Source organism: Onychostruthus taczanowskii, unplaced genomic scaffold (genome assembly GCF_017590055.1).
Source record: "Onychostruthus taczanowskii isolate IOZ18803 unplaced genomic scaffold, ASM1759005v1 scaffold20, whole genome shotgun sequence".
In the NCBI taxonomy this organism is placed as follows: Eukaryota; Metazoa; Chordata; class Aves; order Passeriformes; family Passeridae; genus Onychostruthus; species Onychostruthus taczanowskii.
In genome coordinates this window covers 5,550,297-5,563,984 of record NW_024499240.1, presented here as the reverse complement: position 1 = coordinate 5,563,984, position 13,688 = coordinate 5,550,297, and the positions used below count along the sequence as shown (strand labels likewise).

Here is a 13,688-nt window from a genome sequence, read left to right as displayed (position 1 = left end):
TTTTTTTTTTCATCTTTTCTTTTGCTGGTTTAAAGATCTCCACAGGCAAGAAAGACTCTGAGATGGTGAGTACAGTGTTACTAAAATATGATCCTTAAAATACTTGGTTTTGGAAATTAAGGAGATAGAATAAGTTTCAGTAGATAGTGTTCCTCTAGACCAGTCCATGTACCTCGTGGCTCAGAGCTGAGCCCTGTTCCCTCTTTCAAGACTTGAAGAGGAGTTTGGCTGAGCTCCCATTTTTTTCCCCAACCCTTCTATTTTTTCCTCTTTTTTCCTTTTCCCCCCACTCCTTTTTCCCCTGCCATTTTTAAAGCAGTGATATGAACAGTTAAGTGAGGGTGCTTCCCCAGATAAGTGGTGTCTGTGCTGTTTCTGCTGGGAACAACGGGCGGTGCTTCATTTGCTTACCTCACCAGCAGGCTCTGAAAATGGTGAGACCTTTAGCTGCCCTCAAATTGCTTTGGTTCCTGAGGAAGGCTGTAAGTGCTTGGAGGCAGATTGCAGCTCCAGTTGAAGTACCACTCCAGAGTTGCAAGAGTGGCATGGATCAGGAGCCTTCCTTTTTGAGCAGTCTGAACAGGATGGTGGCTGTTTGTACCAGCTAGGTAGCTGTTGAGCAGGAAGATGTGGAGAACAAAAAGTATATGGTGGTGAGGAGAAGAGAGGATTGCTTCTTCCCCCCCTCACCTCCTACCTGAGGAAAGATTCCTCAGCTGGTAATTAAAGGGTACTATTCTCTGATGCTCTTTTGGTTCAGTTTGATTTGCCGTTTGGCAAACATGAACAGCATCAGCCATGTAGTACTGAGCTCTGCTGTCCTGTCTTCAATTTCCTCCAACTCATCAGTCCTCTCATGACCATCACATCAGTTATTGCTCTCCTCATGTCCTCATTACCCAGCATTGACTGACCTACTTTGCCTAACATATTCCCAAAACTGTTTTTCTGGCATAGGAATGCAAAATAGAGAATTTTCACTGTTACTTTCACATTTGAAGTTACCGAAGACAGGTACTTTACTTTCAAAGGAAGTATTACATGTAAACCAAAAAGGCTGCTGTGTTGTGTATGCTGTAAGTAAAGAAGCCACTTGCTCACTGTAAGTGAGCTTGCATGACTCAATGTAGTGGTCTCTCTATATCGATCTCGATTTGGTCAGATGCTCCTTCGTGTATTTCATATGACTGAGTGCTTTGTCTTTAATTTTAAGACCCCTGAAATAGGGAATACATTTTCTATGGGATGAAATGAAAAATCAAAGGATAGCAATGTGGTGGTATCCATGTGTGATTATTTCAGTTTTACAGAGAATGCCATTCAAATGAGGCACATGGGCAACACCTACCAGTATGTCATTGTTTATGTCTGCAGGTTACATTTTAAACCGTTCCAGACCATTACTACTTTGAAACAGAAGAAGGTATTCCTTAAAAGTTCAGCTTTTCCAGTCAGTAGTCCTGATGGCATTGTGGAATCTGAAACTCTCAAATGGCAGCAGGCAGCCCCAGACCTTTGTTTTAATACTAGGCAGAAAGAAACCACACATAATTATCACTTGGAACTTCCTATTGTATTTTCAAATGAAAGTTCCTCATTTGATCTTCATAGGTGACTTAGGGAGGGACAAAATAATTGCTTCATGGCACAGTTTACTTGAAATAGAGTATTCTTAATTGAATTGACCAGTGTCCCTTGGGTATAAATGAACAAATCATGTTCTTATCTCATTTGAAATTAAAACTAAACCAGATAATGCTTTTCAAAATGAAACATCTTACTCTGAGGAATTGCTGCATACTTACACTTACTTGTACCCTTAGGTGGAACTAGAGCAATATTTATTTTTTCATTTAGTGGTTATCCTTTTCCAAGCAGTTCTCTGGAGGATCAGTGTCTCCAAGTTTTATTACAGCTTTTCCTATTTTTTCATTTGTGCATCCTTCAAAAAAAGTGTGCATGCTGTCTGGTGTCAAGAGGAAGAAAAATTAACTTGAGCTGCTATAGGGAACTAGAAAATGAAGTGTTCCATAACTGACAAACAGCTTGAGATGACTGGATAAGTTCCCTCTTTATTCATCTAAAATGTGTCAGTTGTTTAGCAGAACATCCCTGATAATGCGATTGAATTGCAGGGTAAAACCCAGTTGGATGTCATCATGTGCAGTACTTAAATGAGAACACTGAGGGATTTTGTGTTTCCAAGGGAAAGAATTGTCATTGTTGTCTTTTGTTTGGTGTTACTTGAAGTTCCCCAAGAAAGTTTCCTCTTAGGAGGAATAATGGAGTTTATAGTAAGAATGGTTTATGGCTGCTCTTTTTTATTTGAAAGCTTTTCTACTTCTCAAAAAACGTTTGTTCACCATCCACTCACTAATTGGCCAGACTGAGGAGGCACTAAAGAAACCATAGAAATTTTACCACATGATATCTAATACCAGAGCATTTACAGCTTCCAAGGCCTTTGCTCCAGGCCATCCACTGTGAGATATGGACAGAAGCAAATGAGAAGATAATAGGGAAAACTTGCAAGAAGCGAAAGTAAAAAAAAACCACAAAACTAACCCAAACATGTATTTTCACTTTTTCCCCTTTAGACAGAAGTAAAGACACATCCCACTGGCATTTCTTAATAAGTCAAGGTTTTATGCCCTAGGAAGTGAGAACAAAGATACACAAAAAAGTCACTCTGAACTAGCAGAGGGGTTGATAGGTGTAACCTGGGCCCAGTCCTGTAGGTATACAGTTTGTGGTAATTGGGAGTGGGGCTGTGGCCGAGCCTCAGCCCCAATGGGCTGCAGCTGTGAAAAGCAGGTGAGCAGCACTGACAGCACTGTGACATGGAGTGCCCAGGTGTTACTGACCAACCACCAAAGGGAGCAGAGGGCACCCAGGTGCCATGCATGAACATGAGGGTATAAAAGGCTGGGCTAAAGAACAAGCTGGGCAGATGCCTGAAGTCTTCTGAAGTGGTGTGGTGTTACTCTGTATGGGTTGAAGCCTTCTGCTGTTGTATAGTGGTACTCTGCCTATTGTGACTGTGATGCGTGCTGTGGCACCTGCTGTGACACAGTGCTACCCTTGGTGTGTGGTGGCTGTGGAAGATCAGTGCTGAGATGACAGCAGTGGAACAGGTTTGCCCCAGAAAAGGTCAGGATGGCATTTTTCAGGACTTTCCTGTGGAGCTATTTTCTCTTGGGTTTCTGGTAGAAGCTTTCTCTTCTTATCTGGTAGACACTGCTGGTTATTTTTGGAAATCACTGTTCTCAAGGTAGGATGACTGTTCCTTCTGCTCTAAAGCCCCAGTGCCCTTGGCATCTTTGCTTTAAAGTTTTGCAGGGTTACTGTTATGTGATTGTGCTGAGGAGGAAAAAACTCAGATTATCTGTAGGCTTGTTTGGTGCATAAACCTGGGTTCTGTCAAGTGATATTGTGAAAAATTACAGTTTAAGTTTCTGTATTAAGTCTGGCTTGTGCAGGTTCTGTTCTCTTAATTTCTCAATGGAGCATATGACCCCTGGTATCACTGTCATTTCCTCTAAAATGCATTGAATCAGGATTTCAGACCCTGGCACTAGGGACTAATGTCTGGTAGAGAACAAGTGTAAAAGAACTTTTAAATAGTTCTTAAGGGTATAATTATGGAAATAGCCTTTGGGACAGCCAAGGGTCTTCAATATCCAAATTTCCCAAAGTAATGCAAAGTGCTGGCTTTGGCATTTGAGGCTGAGAGAGCAGTCCTTGTCCTATTTACCAGGAAAAAGCCTGAAGTTAAATATGTCACCAAGTTCACTAAAACCTGAACTAGTAACATCATGAAACATCAAGTAGGTGTATACAGCCTGTATCACAGCTTGTGCAGCCGAGCTCCTGCTGGCAGCATGTAGTGACAGGGAACAGGTGAAGAAACACCTTCAGACTCCCACAGCGCACCAGGATGCTTTGAGGCATTGCTGAGAGAGAGCCAGGAGTATCAGCTCACAATTAATCCTCCACAAGGAGCTGTGCTGGGCCTGCTGGGACTTGGCCCACAGACCAACTGGAACCACTGGGCTCTACCAAAATGCCTGTGACTAATCTTTCCTACCCAAATGGACCCATGTTTTCAGGCCAAGCAGGAGGGGTTTTAGGAGGTATTTGCTGCTTTTCTCTGTGTTGTTCTCTTAGGTCACTGTCATGGTACAGCCTGTCAGGAAAGCCAGCCAGCTTTGCTGAATAGTCTAGAAATTGGACTTTGAGATATTTCTGCTCTTTTAGCAGCACTCTATCAGACAGCCATGCTTCAAATTCCCCAGTCTGGGGTTTCTGTTGAGCATGGGTAATGCCCTTGGAGCCATAAGCCATAAACTTAGCTGTAAATTTAATTTTTCATTTCTCTGCAATATACTTGGCCTTTTGCTAGTGGGAGAGTAAAGAAGAAACAAAACGCATGTAGAGGGGGATGCAGGCAGGTGAATGCATGTTCAATTATAGTTGTGTGTTGAACCTCTAGTAATGAGGTAGACCAGGTGCCAAGCTGTTTTGAGCCAGAATATCATACTACTGCCTCTGCTTTCAAGCTCAGCCTTCCCATTTGGGCTATTCTGACTGTCAGTTCCCAAGTGTGTTATGGGAATTTGTGTCAGAGGTGCAGCTCCTTGTATTTGTCTGGCTGTGAGAACAACAGGATATTCACATACCCCTTTGAGGTAGAGGTGTGGTTTGTCTTGTGGGTGCAGTCTCCTGATAACTGACCCAGTTTCAGCAGTTGATGAAACCAGGTTTTGATGAATGGCAATATAGGGTGCTTTGTTTCTAAATTAGAGGCTTATTCTCTAAGCCAGGTGAGCTGTGCCTAAAGGTTGCTTTCTGTCAGATTAAGTTTACTCTACATGCAGTGAGTTGGTAACCCCAGGTCTTCAAAACAAAATTTCCTGCTCAAAGTGGCATTGCATGACTTCCATGCTGAAAGCCATCATGAAGTAGTCAATTGTCAACAAGGATTGAGGCTGTTCCTGATGGCTAATAAGTGATCCTTTTGGACCAGGGCCAGCAGTGGGCATAGTGGTGTGAGCAGTCTGGCTTGGATGTGTCCCATGTGCCTGCCCCTCACATGTAGGTGAGATGTGGGATTTCACAACAGGGCTGAGGTTTTTTCACTGTCTAAGTGAAAAAGAGTATTTGTCTCCCGGGCTGTTACCTGGATGCTTTTTATGGACTCTGCAATTCTCTGTCACTTTAACTACTGCTCTCTGAAATCACAGTGGCAAACTCTCCTAATTCGTAGTAATTACATAGATAATTGAATAATAATGTGATATGCAGAGTATATACATATTCATATACTGTGCCTCCCTTTCTCTTGTTTTATTTTTTGGGGGAGAATATAATTGTCAGTAAATATCAATGAAACACAAAGACATGGTCTGATCTTGTGCATGACCTGATCTTGCTCACCTTACTTGGATATAGTTCAAATCAGTATGGGATTGCTGGTACTTGTAGCTAAGCAAAGAATAAAATCTCATCTGTTACACAGCAGAGAAGCTGATTCTATTTTATAATTACCCAGCAACTATGCATAGGCTCCCATCTGTGGCTATATTTGGCATCCAGTTATTCCTGATGTGAAATATACCACCCATGGGAAGAATGCAAGAAATAGACTAGAGTTCCCAAAGATTGGGACTTCCTTTCCCTTTAAAAAAAAAATAAGGGGATGTGAGCTTTCACTAGGAGATTCAAAATGTGAAGGGGAAATAAACTAGGCATCAGTAACAGCTTGAAATTGTATGGCCTGTGAAAAGATGAAAAATCACTCTTATCAATGAATATTGTTTGTGTGGCTTTGAAATGTGTGGTGTTCTGGTAGGTTGTGATTTCTGAGGTGTAGATTTGTCTAGCTTTATTTGCATGCACATATATGTATCCATTTATATATATGTACACAGATGTTCGTGGGAAGTTTGAGTATAAAATATTACTCAGATTCAAGTGTGATCTTAAAACCCATTGATGTTTTCTACTGAAATAACTTGGTATATAAAAATTTGTCATCAAATATTCAGTTGAATATTTGAAAACTGACTCATGTGAATAGCTGAAAACAAGTTGCTCAATAATAAATATATTTTAACTTTGCCATCATAGCAATGCTTCTGTATTGAGAAAAAGTACTTGAAGCCTAGGCATGCCATTGGAAAAGTATAGCAAACACTGCTCTAGAAAAACAGCTGGGCAGATTTTACTGGATAAAGAGTGTTGAAAATACTATTTGGAAAGACAGCATGGATTGTTTCTCTCTTGGCTGACCTGCTGAGTAAGTCCATATTCTTTGATAGGGTCCAAGAGCTTGTGTCCCAAGCTTATTGTATAAAAAAAGCTACAAACTAAGACAGCAGGTTTTGTGTGAAAATAAGTATTGGAAGCCACAAGCAGTACTCTTATTAAAACTTCCTTTTTGGTTCCTGAGAACATACTAAGGCTATTAGAAATAATCTACAATGATATGAAGGGACTTCCACACAAATAGAGTTCTCATTTTAGAAATAGACCTAATTACATATATATATGTACATGTATAAATAATACATATGCACTGCAGAACACTTCTTCAGGAGTCTGTTAATGTCTGTGTTAAAGGAGCAGGGAGGACAAGTAACTCCGAGAGCAAGGTTTGTCAGTTCAGCAGTTTTTGCTCAAGAAATACATAGGCATTTCTAGGCAAAAGTTTTCTTAGGAATGGCTTTTATTTATGTCCTGTCCTCTGAAAGGATAGCCTGTGGCCAAACCCAGGGGTGATAGCTGATAATGTAATCTCGTGCACATAGCTGTGTAAAGGGCTTTGAGTTGAGTTTGGGAGGGGGGGTTCACTGTTTTCAGACAGGACTGCAACAGTGTAAAAACCCTTCATTTTCCACATAGTCATGACTAGAGAGTGGCAATCTGCCAGAACATTTTTGACCATCAGATTTTGCTCACATTCCAGATGAGGGACAAAATAGTTTCCCTGTTTTATCTTGTATGATTTTTCACCAACCCCCGTGGAATGTGTTAGTATTTCATCATTTTGAAGAAATGTAGTGGGCAGCATTTAATATTTACGTCTCTCTGAAGTCACACGGATGCCACCAGGATACCTAGCTCCACATCACCCATGCTCTAATTCACCCCAAACACCCACTGTTTACTAATCTTCAGCTCCCGTCTGTGCCGATAATGAGAAAGAGGAAATGGAAACAGCAGGGATTATATGCTACTGAGACGTCCCAGTTTCTGGTTGTAATTCTTTCAACAAACTCTTGCCGACTGTGCTCCTGCTTTGAAGTTTGAACACCTCTGTATTAGTGCCTGGCTCTGGTGATTTGGCTGACAGATCTGGGCTTGCTTGGTTTAATTGTGGTTGCCCATTCACGGTTCCACACGATGGTTTACCCTTGCACTCACCTGTGTTGTGCCTGCTCATAGTTGGGGCAGTGAAGATTGTTTTGCCCCGAGCACTGAGATGTTAATTGCTCAAATTTGCTGGTGACAGGTTCCAGATAGAAAACAGTCCTCACCACATCCACTGTTCTGTCTGTGTGTATAGTCATAGCCATATTGGTGAATTGGGAAATTTTCCATATAGTGAATAAATAGGGCCTGTTTTTGTAAGGCAGAAAATGTGTTGGTCTTGAATGCTGGGCTTCAGCTAGTCTGGATCATCATGTCCCGTATACTCAGATGTGTGGGTAGTCAAGTTTCTAATCAAAACCAAAACTTCAGAGCCCATGATTGGCTTCTTATCCCCACAGCACAGGACAAGCAAATAATTTGTGTAAATAGCTTTACATCAGTTTCTACTAACATTTTTCTGTGGCTTATCTGTCAGGCCACTGAGCAACTTGTTATTGCTGCTGAGGTGGTCCTTTATTTGTAAATCAAACACTGTTTGATCTCATGGCAAGTGAGGGGAAGTTGAAGTTAATTTATGGCTTTAAAAACAACTGTGCCATCTGCAGGGTTACTAATATGTGTCTCTATGAAGTACCCAGGTGTACATAAAGGAGAGCTTCATGTATGCTTTCCACTCAGAAGCTAAAGAGATAGTTTTGTCTTGTCTATATGTATTTGTGAGGTGAGACATAGCATTAATTGCAAGCGGTTGGCTTACACAAGATGACTGCCAGAAATCCCTGTTGGAGCTTTGCTCCTCTGAAAGGTGCCAGCCAACAGATTCCTCATCTGTGACAAGGATGGAGAAATAAATGGTTTGTTCACGAGGGATGAAATTTATCAGGCTTCAGATGTTTCCCTTCTTGTTGTAGTGGTCCACGGTCAGAGTTGACAAATGCCCTGGTGTCAGTGGTGACTCAGCAAACCCCGCTGTGCCAGAGCTCTGCGGACACGGTGGGTCCCCCGGTGTCACACAGCTGCCTTTGCTGTCCCTGCAGTGCCTCTCCATGGCCCTGCTGAAGGGCGCGCAGCACTCTGAGCTTGGCTGGAGCAGCACCCTGGGAGGCTGTTTTCTTTGGGCATGGATTAGAAGTGGCTGCGAAGCTGCTGCGAGTTACCTGCTGGGTGAGCAAATTCCTCCCATCTCGAACAATCCCAAGTGTCTGGGGGAATATAAAAGTATATTTGCCCCACCAGCAGCTCCAAGCACAGCTCTGGCACAGTCCGTTGTGTGTGACTAGATCCTCACAGAGAGGTTGACACATTAAAAGTGACTTTGTAAACGTAGCCCCTTCTTAAAATGGAGAGAAATAACCCATCTCTTGTGAGGGATCCGAGCTGTCTGAAAGCTCCTGGGGGAGCAGCTGGGTGAGGACAAAGAGGCAGTGTGCTGAGAGCAAGCATGGCCACTTCCTGAACTCTTCAACTTCCCCTCAGCGCCTCTGGAGCTCAGGGTCCGGTGTGTCATGTCTCTGCACGCTTACCGAAGGAAAGATGCTTAAGCTGCGTGAGGCTCGCAGTGCTCTCAAGTGTCTTCCAGTGTAAATAATACCTTGGCCATTTGGCCCAAAACCTTCAGTGTGGGCAGAGCAGGTGCATCTGCAGGCATGTGTTTGCACAAGCTTTCCTACTGCAGCTGCAGGAGCTCAGAGGTGCATGCACGAGAAGGGAGTGTGTGAGTCTCATTCAAAAGCATCCATTTTATGCGCTAGTTTGTTGGGGGTTTTTCAGTCGTACACATATTTCCTTTCGCATGGGTGTCCTATGCATGTTTACACATAAAATACTTGTCTCTTTTATTAGCTGGGGGTAATTTGTTTAACCCTTAGCTGCTGCTCTGTAAATCCTGTCGTTGCTTCTCCTGTGCCAGAGGTCATTACTCTTGCATCTCTGTGGATAGGAGGGATCCTCAAAACTATTGTTACTCCATTTCCAATTATTTTAACCAACTAATAAAAATTACTGGAGCTAGTTTGGCTCATTTGATAGTAATGAACTAGTGAGCAGTGGTAAGAAGCCCTGAGGCAGCAGATGGGAATGTAAATCCCTGGCTGGTGGTCACCAGGAGGCTGCTTACAACATTGATGTCTTCATTTGGTACAGTTTAATTATAAAGATGACATTTTAGGGGAAACCTCTTAATTTATGTAGAAATTGCATAGAATTTCTCTACCCATGGGCAAAGAAGCAGCTCTGATTGGCTTGCTCTGGGTCTCTCACTGTAGCCATGGTGTTGTGTGACAGCCTCAGTAGCGGCAGAGCCAGCTTCCTTCTAGCACTTGTCTGGCTTTTCCTGAAAGTGAGAAAACAGGGAAAAAATCTCGTGAGCTTTTGACTGCTAGATCAGCTCATCAGTGTGGTCCATGGCACAGGCTGTGGAGCCACTGTGCCAGCACACTTGAGGCAGCTATGGGGTGCAGTGGGAGAACTGAATGGAGGCAGGACAGCCACGAATGACTGTTTCTGCCAAAAGATTTGCATCCCAAATTTGCAGCATCACTGTCTCTTCACTCTCTTCCTACCTTCAAGGTTTTCACATTCACACTTACATACAGCTAGAACAAATCTGTGCCCCAGCAAAGATCTTTGCAGTCAGTCTGTAAGGGAACCCCTCTGGGTCTGTAACCCACTGCTTTCACACAGGCCTTGCCAGGCTGACCAGTCCCCCAGGCATTTTCTGTTGTTATTTCAGCTTGCACTAAATAAAGAAATGCAACATTTTTCTTCACCTCTCCATTAGCATGATTGATGACTGTTTAGTGTTTTCCACAAGGAGCATCTTCCAGCAGAGCAGTATCTCCTTGCTGAATCTGGTGTGACCGTTCTGCCTCTACTGTGGCGTGGTAGTCTTCAAACTTTATCTCCAGACTATGTCAGCGCGCTCAGGGTTAGATTGCCTTTCCAAGATTTATGTGTCTTTAAAAAAAAAAATTCTGATAAGGCACCACCTGTTGACTAGTCCTGTAAACATAGTACTGTAATACAGGACTTTACTGTCCTTCCTTTTGTGACTTATGTTCACACCTGATTGCCCAGTGCTAGATAACAATGTGTGGATGGGCACTGATAAAACTGAGAAAAATCTCTACTCTTCTGAAGACATAAACTACTCTTCATAGGACCCAAACTTCTGTTTACTGTATTCAAATGACAGTATTTCTGAAAATTGCTGATGACTGCATCTGTTTGAATTCATGAATTCACTACCACTCTGAACATTTGATAAACAAATACCCTTGAACTGAAATTTCCCACGCCTGCAGTGTAATTACATTCTGCACTGCTGCATTTGTTTCCCCTTTAAAAGAAGGGGGGAGGCACACTGAGTATACTGTGGCAGAATCACATTCGGCATTTGGTATTAATATACAGTACAAAAAGGTCCATTGAATCATGGAGTGACTCAGAAGGCAGTAGAGGAGGGCTTTTTGGCTGTGCAGAAATGTCAGTGGTTCAACATTAGATCAGAAATTTCTTTAACACGTTGTGAGGGGCAGTTAGTTGTTTCATCTGATGTTAAAACGTAAGCAAAGCGAGTCTAGCAAGGTGCGGTGAGGAAGTGTGTGTCACATGCTCCTCCACAGGAAACGAGACTGGGGCTGCTGGGGAAGTTCAGAACTGGGTGACCTCCAACAGATTCAAATAGCACAGGTTAGTTCTCTTAAAACATCTCTTTAGCTGTCCTGCAGGGGTTCTGCACATGTGTTTTTGCTGATTTTTGGCAGCAGTGGATGAGGAGTGCTCTGTATGGCAGTTGTGCTGGCGGGTAGTAAGCAGCGTGGGATTTCAGAGCAGAACTCTACAACGCAAAAATAGGAAGCTCATCTGTGGGTTCGCTTGGTTTGTGTGAAACTTGGAGCCTGCTTTGCAGTACAGCAGCAGTGTGGCCTGAGTCACATTAGAAGTGTGGATGAAATCTTCTCTATCTTGTTAAGACTTTTTTATGAAAGTTAAAGGTCTGGATTTTTAATAGACGTTCATTGTTAATAAATACCAGAAAGCACTTTTCCAAGTAGAGGTTAAAATCATTGACTATAGTGAAAACTTCTTTTAGTTTGTTTTGGCTGTATCAAGTATGTAGATCTTCTCTTTGATTTTACTGGCACAATTTCTTGTTAAGGTGTTCTCTCATTCCTGGTGATTTCTGTTGAGAAATTGCATCACGACTTTTCTGTGCTGGAGAGTTTCAACTCGGGAGCACATTGCATCAGGAATGAATGAAGCTAGGTTGGTGCTGGAGAATTTGGGAGCTCTCAGAGGGAGACTCTTTAATGGGATGTATGTTTTGTACTCGAGCACAAATATGGATTTGTTACTCCTAAATTACTGGGCAATTGTGATTAATTACAAGTCTTAAATGCAAAATTGGAGTGAAAGTTACAAAGAAAATAACCTTCAGGATGACAAAATGTATTATACAGTAGTAAGTGCGCAGAATCTGAGCTAGAATGAAATCCCAGTGTGGAGTCCACGTGGTGCTGGGAGAGCATGGGGAAGAGGAGGTGACAGCCCCACAGCCAGCTCCAGCAATGGTGGCTGGAGGCCAAGGTGCTCGGTCTGCACCTTGGGTCACAGCTTGTGAGGCAGAGGGGCTTAGACAGCGATGGTGGCAGCAATCTCACACCAAGTGCAGCTGCTGAGGATGACAGTGCTGTAGCAAGGCCCTGCCAGGCACTAAAATCAGAGAGCTCAGCGTCAGGCAAGAAGTCCTAAGGCTGCCCGTGCTTCTTCCCAAATATTTAAAAAAATATTTTTCTGGTCATGTAGAAAAGCAGACTAAGTTTCACAGCTCTCACCCTCCTCGTACCACCTGGTGCGTTCATCCCGGTGTCAGTATGGAAACATCTGCCTAAGATGAAGGCAGTGGCTCACGCCAGGCCAGGCTGCTGCTGCCTCCAGCACGTGGAGTTGGATGCTGCACCTGGCCCTGCTGCAGGGCACGGAGGTCTTGGCAAGCTGGGAATAGCAGAGCCCTGTTCCTGGGCAGTTAAACAGCTCTGTGTTTCAGCCTTGTAGAGCTTTGCTCTCATATTTCAGGCTTTGGGGCTTTCTGTGCGGAGAAGGCTTTGGCTTTAGCTGGGCTCCTCTGCTTCCGTAAAACAAGCAAGTATTCAGAGAGCTGAAGTTCTGCCCCAAATCAGCCTTTCTGATGTATTAGGGTTTATAGTCTTCACTGGAGCACTGTTTAACTAGGAATGTGATTTAAAAGCAATTTAGTAAAATCCCACTGCAGACATTTTCATTTCAGCCTAATCCTGTCTTACAGCAACTCATCTCAAATAGATTAGGAGTTGTTTTAAGCTAAATGTAATGGCTCGTAAATAATAGATTTGAGCCTCCATGCAGTGGCTTGTGCCAGATATTTGAAATGGAATTAAAAAATAAACTGATACACATTCCTAAATAAATAAACCCTAACACTGCTACTCTGCTACCAGGAGTGAACATAGGCAACCAGGATTGAAAGAGCGGGAGAGTTGTTGAAGGGGGGGGGGATTTCTGAATGGGCCTTTTCCAGCAGCTTGTTATTATGAAAACCAGGGAAAGAATGTTTCTTCCTCTAACAAATTAAAAAGGAAATCTGCAAAAAGAGGAAAGGGAATAAAAAGTACAGACTAAACAAAATGAATTAAAATTGCATTGGAATGAGAGAGAAGGAAACCAAAAGAGAAAATAATAAAAAAATGGAAACAGATGGGGACAAATTCTGTACTTATGAAACAAAGGCTACTCTTTTACTGCATTTCAGAAGGAGGAGAGACTGTGTACATGTGTCTGTGCATTTATTATCTATGGAAGAAAAATTAATTTTTGTGGGTTTTTTTTTAATTGTCTGGTTTTTTCTTTCCCTTCAGCAATGGTAATATAGAAGTTTATTGATTTGAGGGAGCTTCGAATTTAGATTAAAGCATCATTAAAGAATCTTTAATTTTGCAAATAAATAGAATAAACCACTCAATATCACCTTAATCACTGGCTGGTTTTACTCCCCAAAAACTAAGTGGCTGTATTGCACTGTTGAACTTGTGTCCACTGTGCACTTGGATCCATAGCACAGGGTTATTCTACTCTCTGCAAGGGAAAAAGTAGGAGTTAAGATGTGCAACACCAGCTGCTGCCAACCGGAACTGCACAGGCAGAGTTGACAGCAGAATCCCCTTGTGGGTTTCATTTCGCCACACAGCGTATGCCAGGGTTGTGTGGCTGTGAGGGACTGGGGTCTTGAGACTGATTTCTGAATAGTAGTAAATCTGTAAAATGCTGGTGGCTACTGT

The 13,688-nt window shown here is 42.7% G+C and overlaps 1 protein-coding gene across 1 annotated transcript in view; it reads left to right on the top strand.

The window, feature by feature from the left end:
• WIPF1 (WAS/WASL interacting protein family member 1) overlaps positions 1 to 13,688 on the top strand; it is a 48,495-nt gene continuing 34,807 nt past the window's right edge. Inside the window, exon 1 of the mRNA XM_041403662.1 lies at positions 1 to 65. The gene's annotated coding sequence lies outside the window, so the exon portion shown is untranslated. The remainder of the gene's footprint in view (positions 66 to 13,688) is intronic.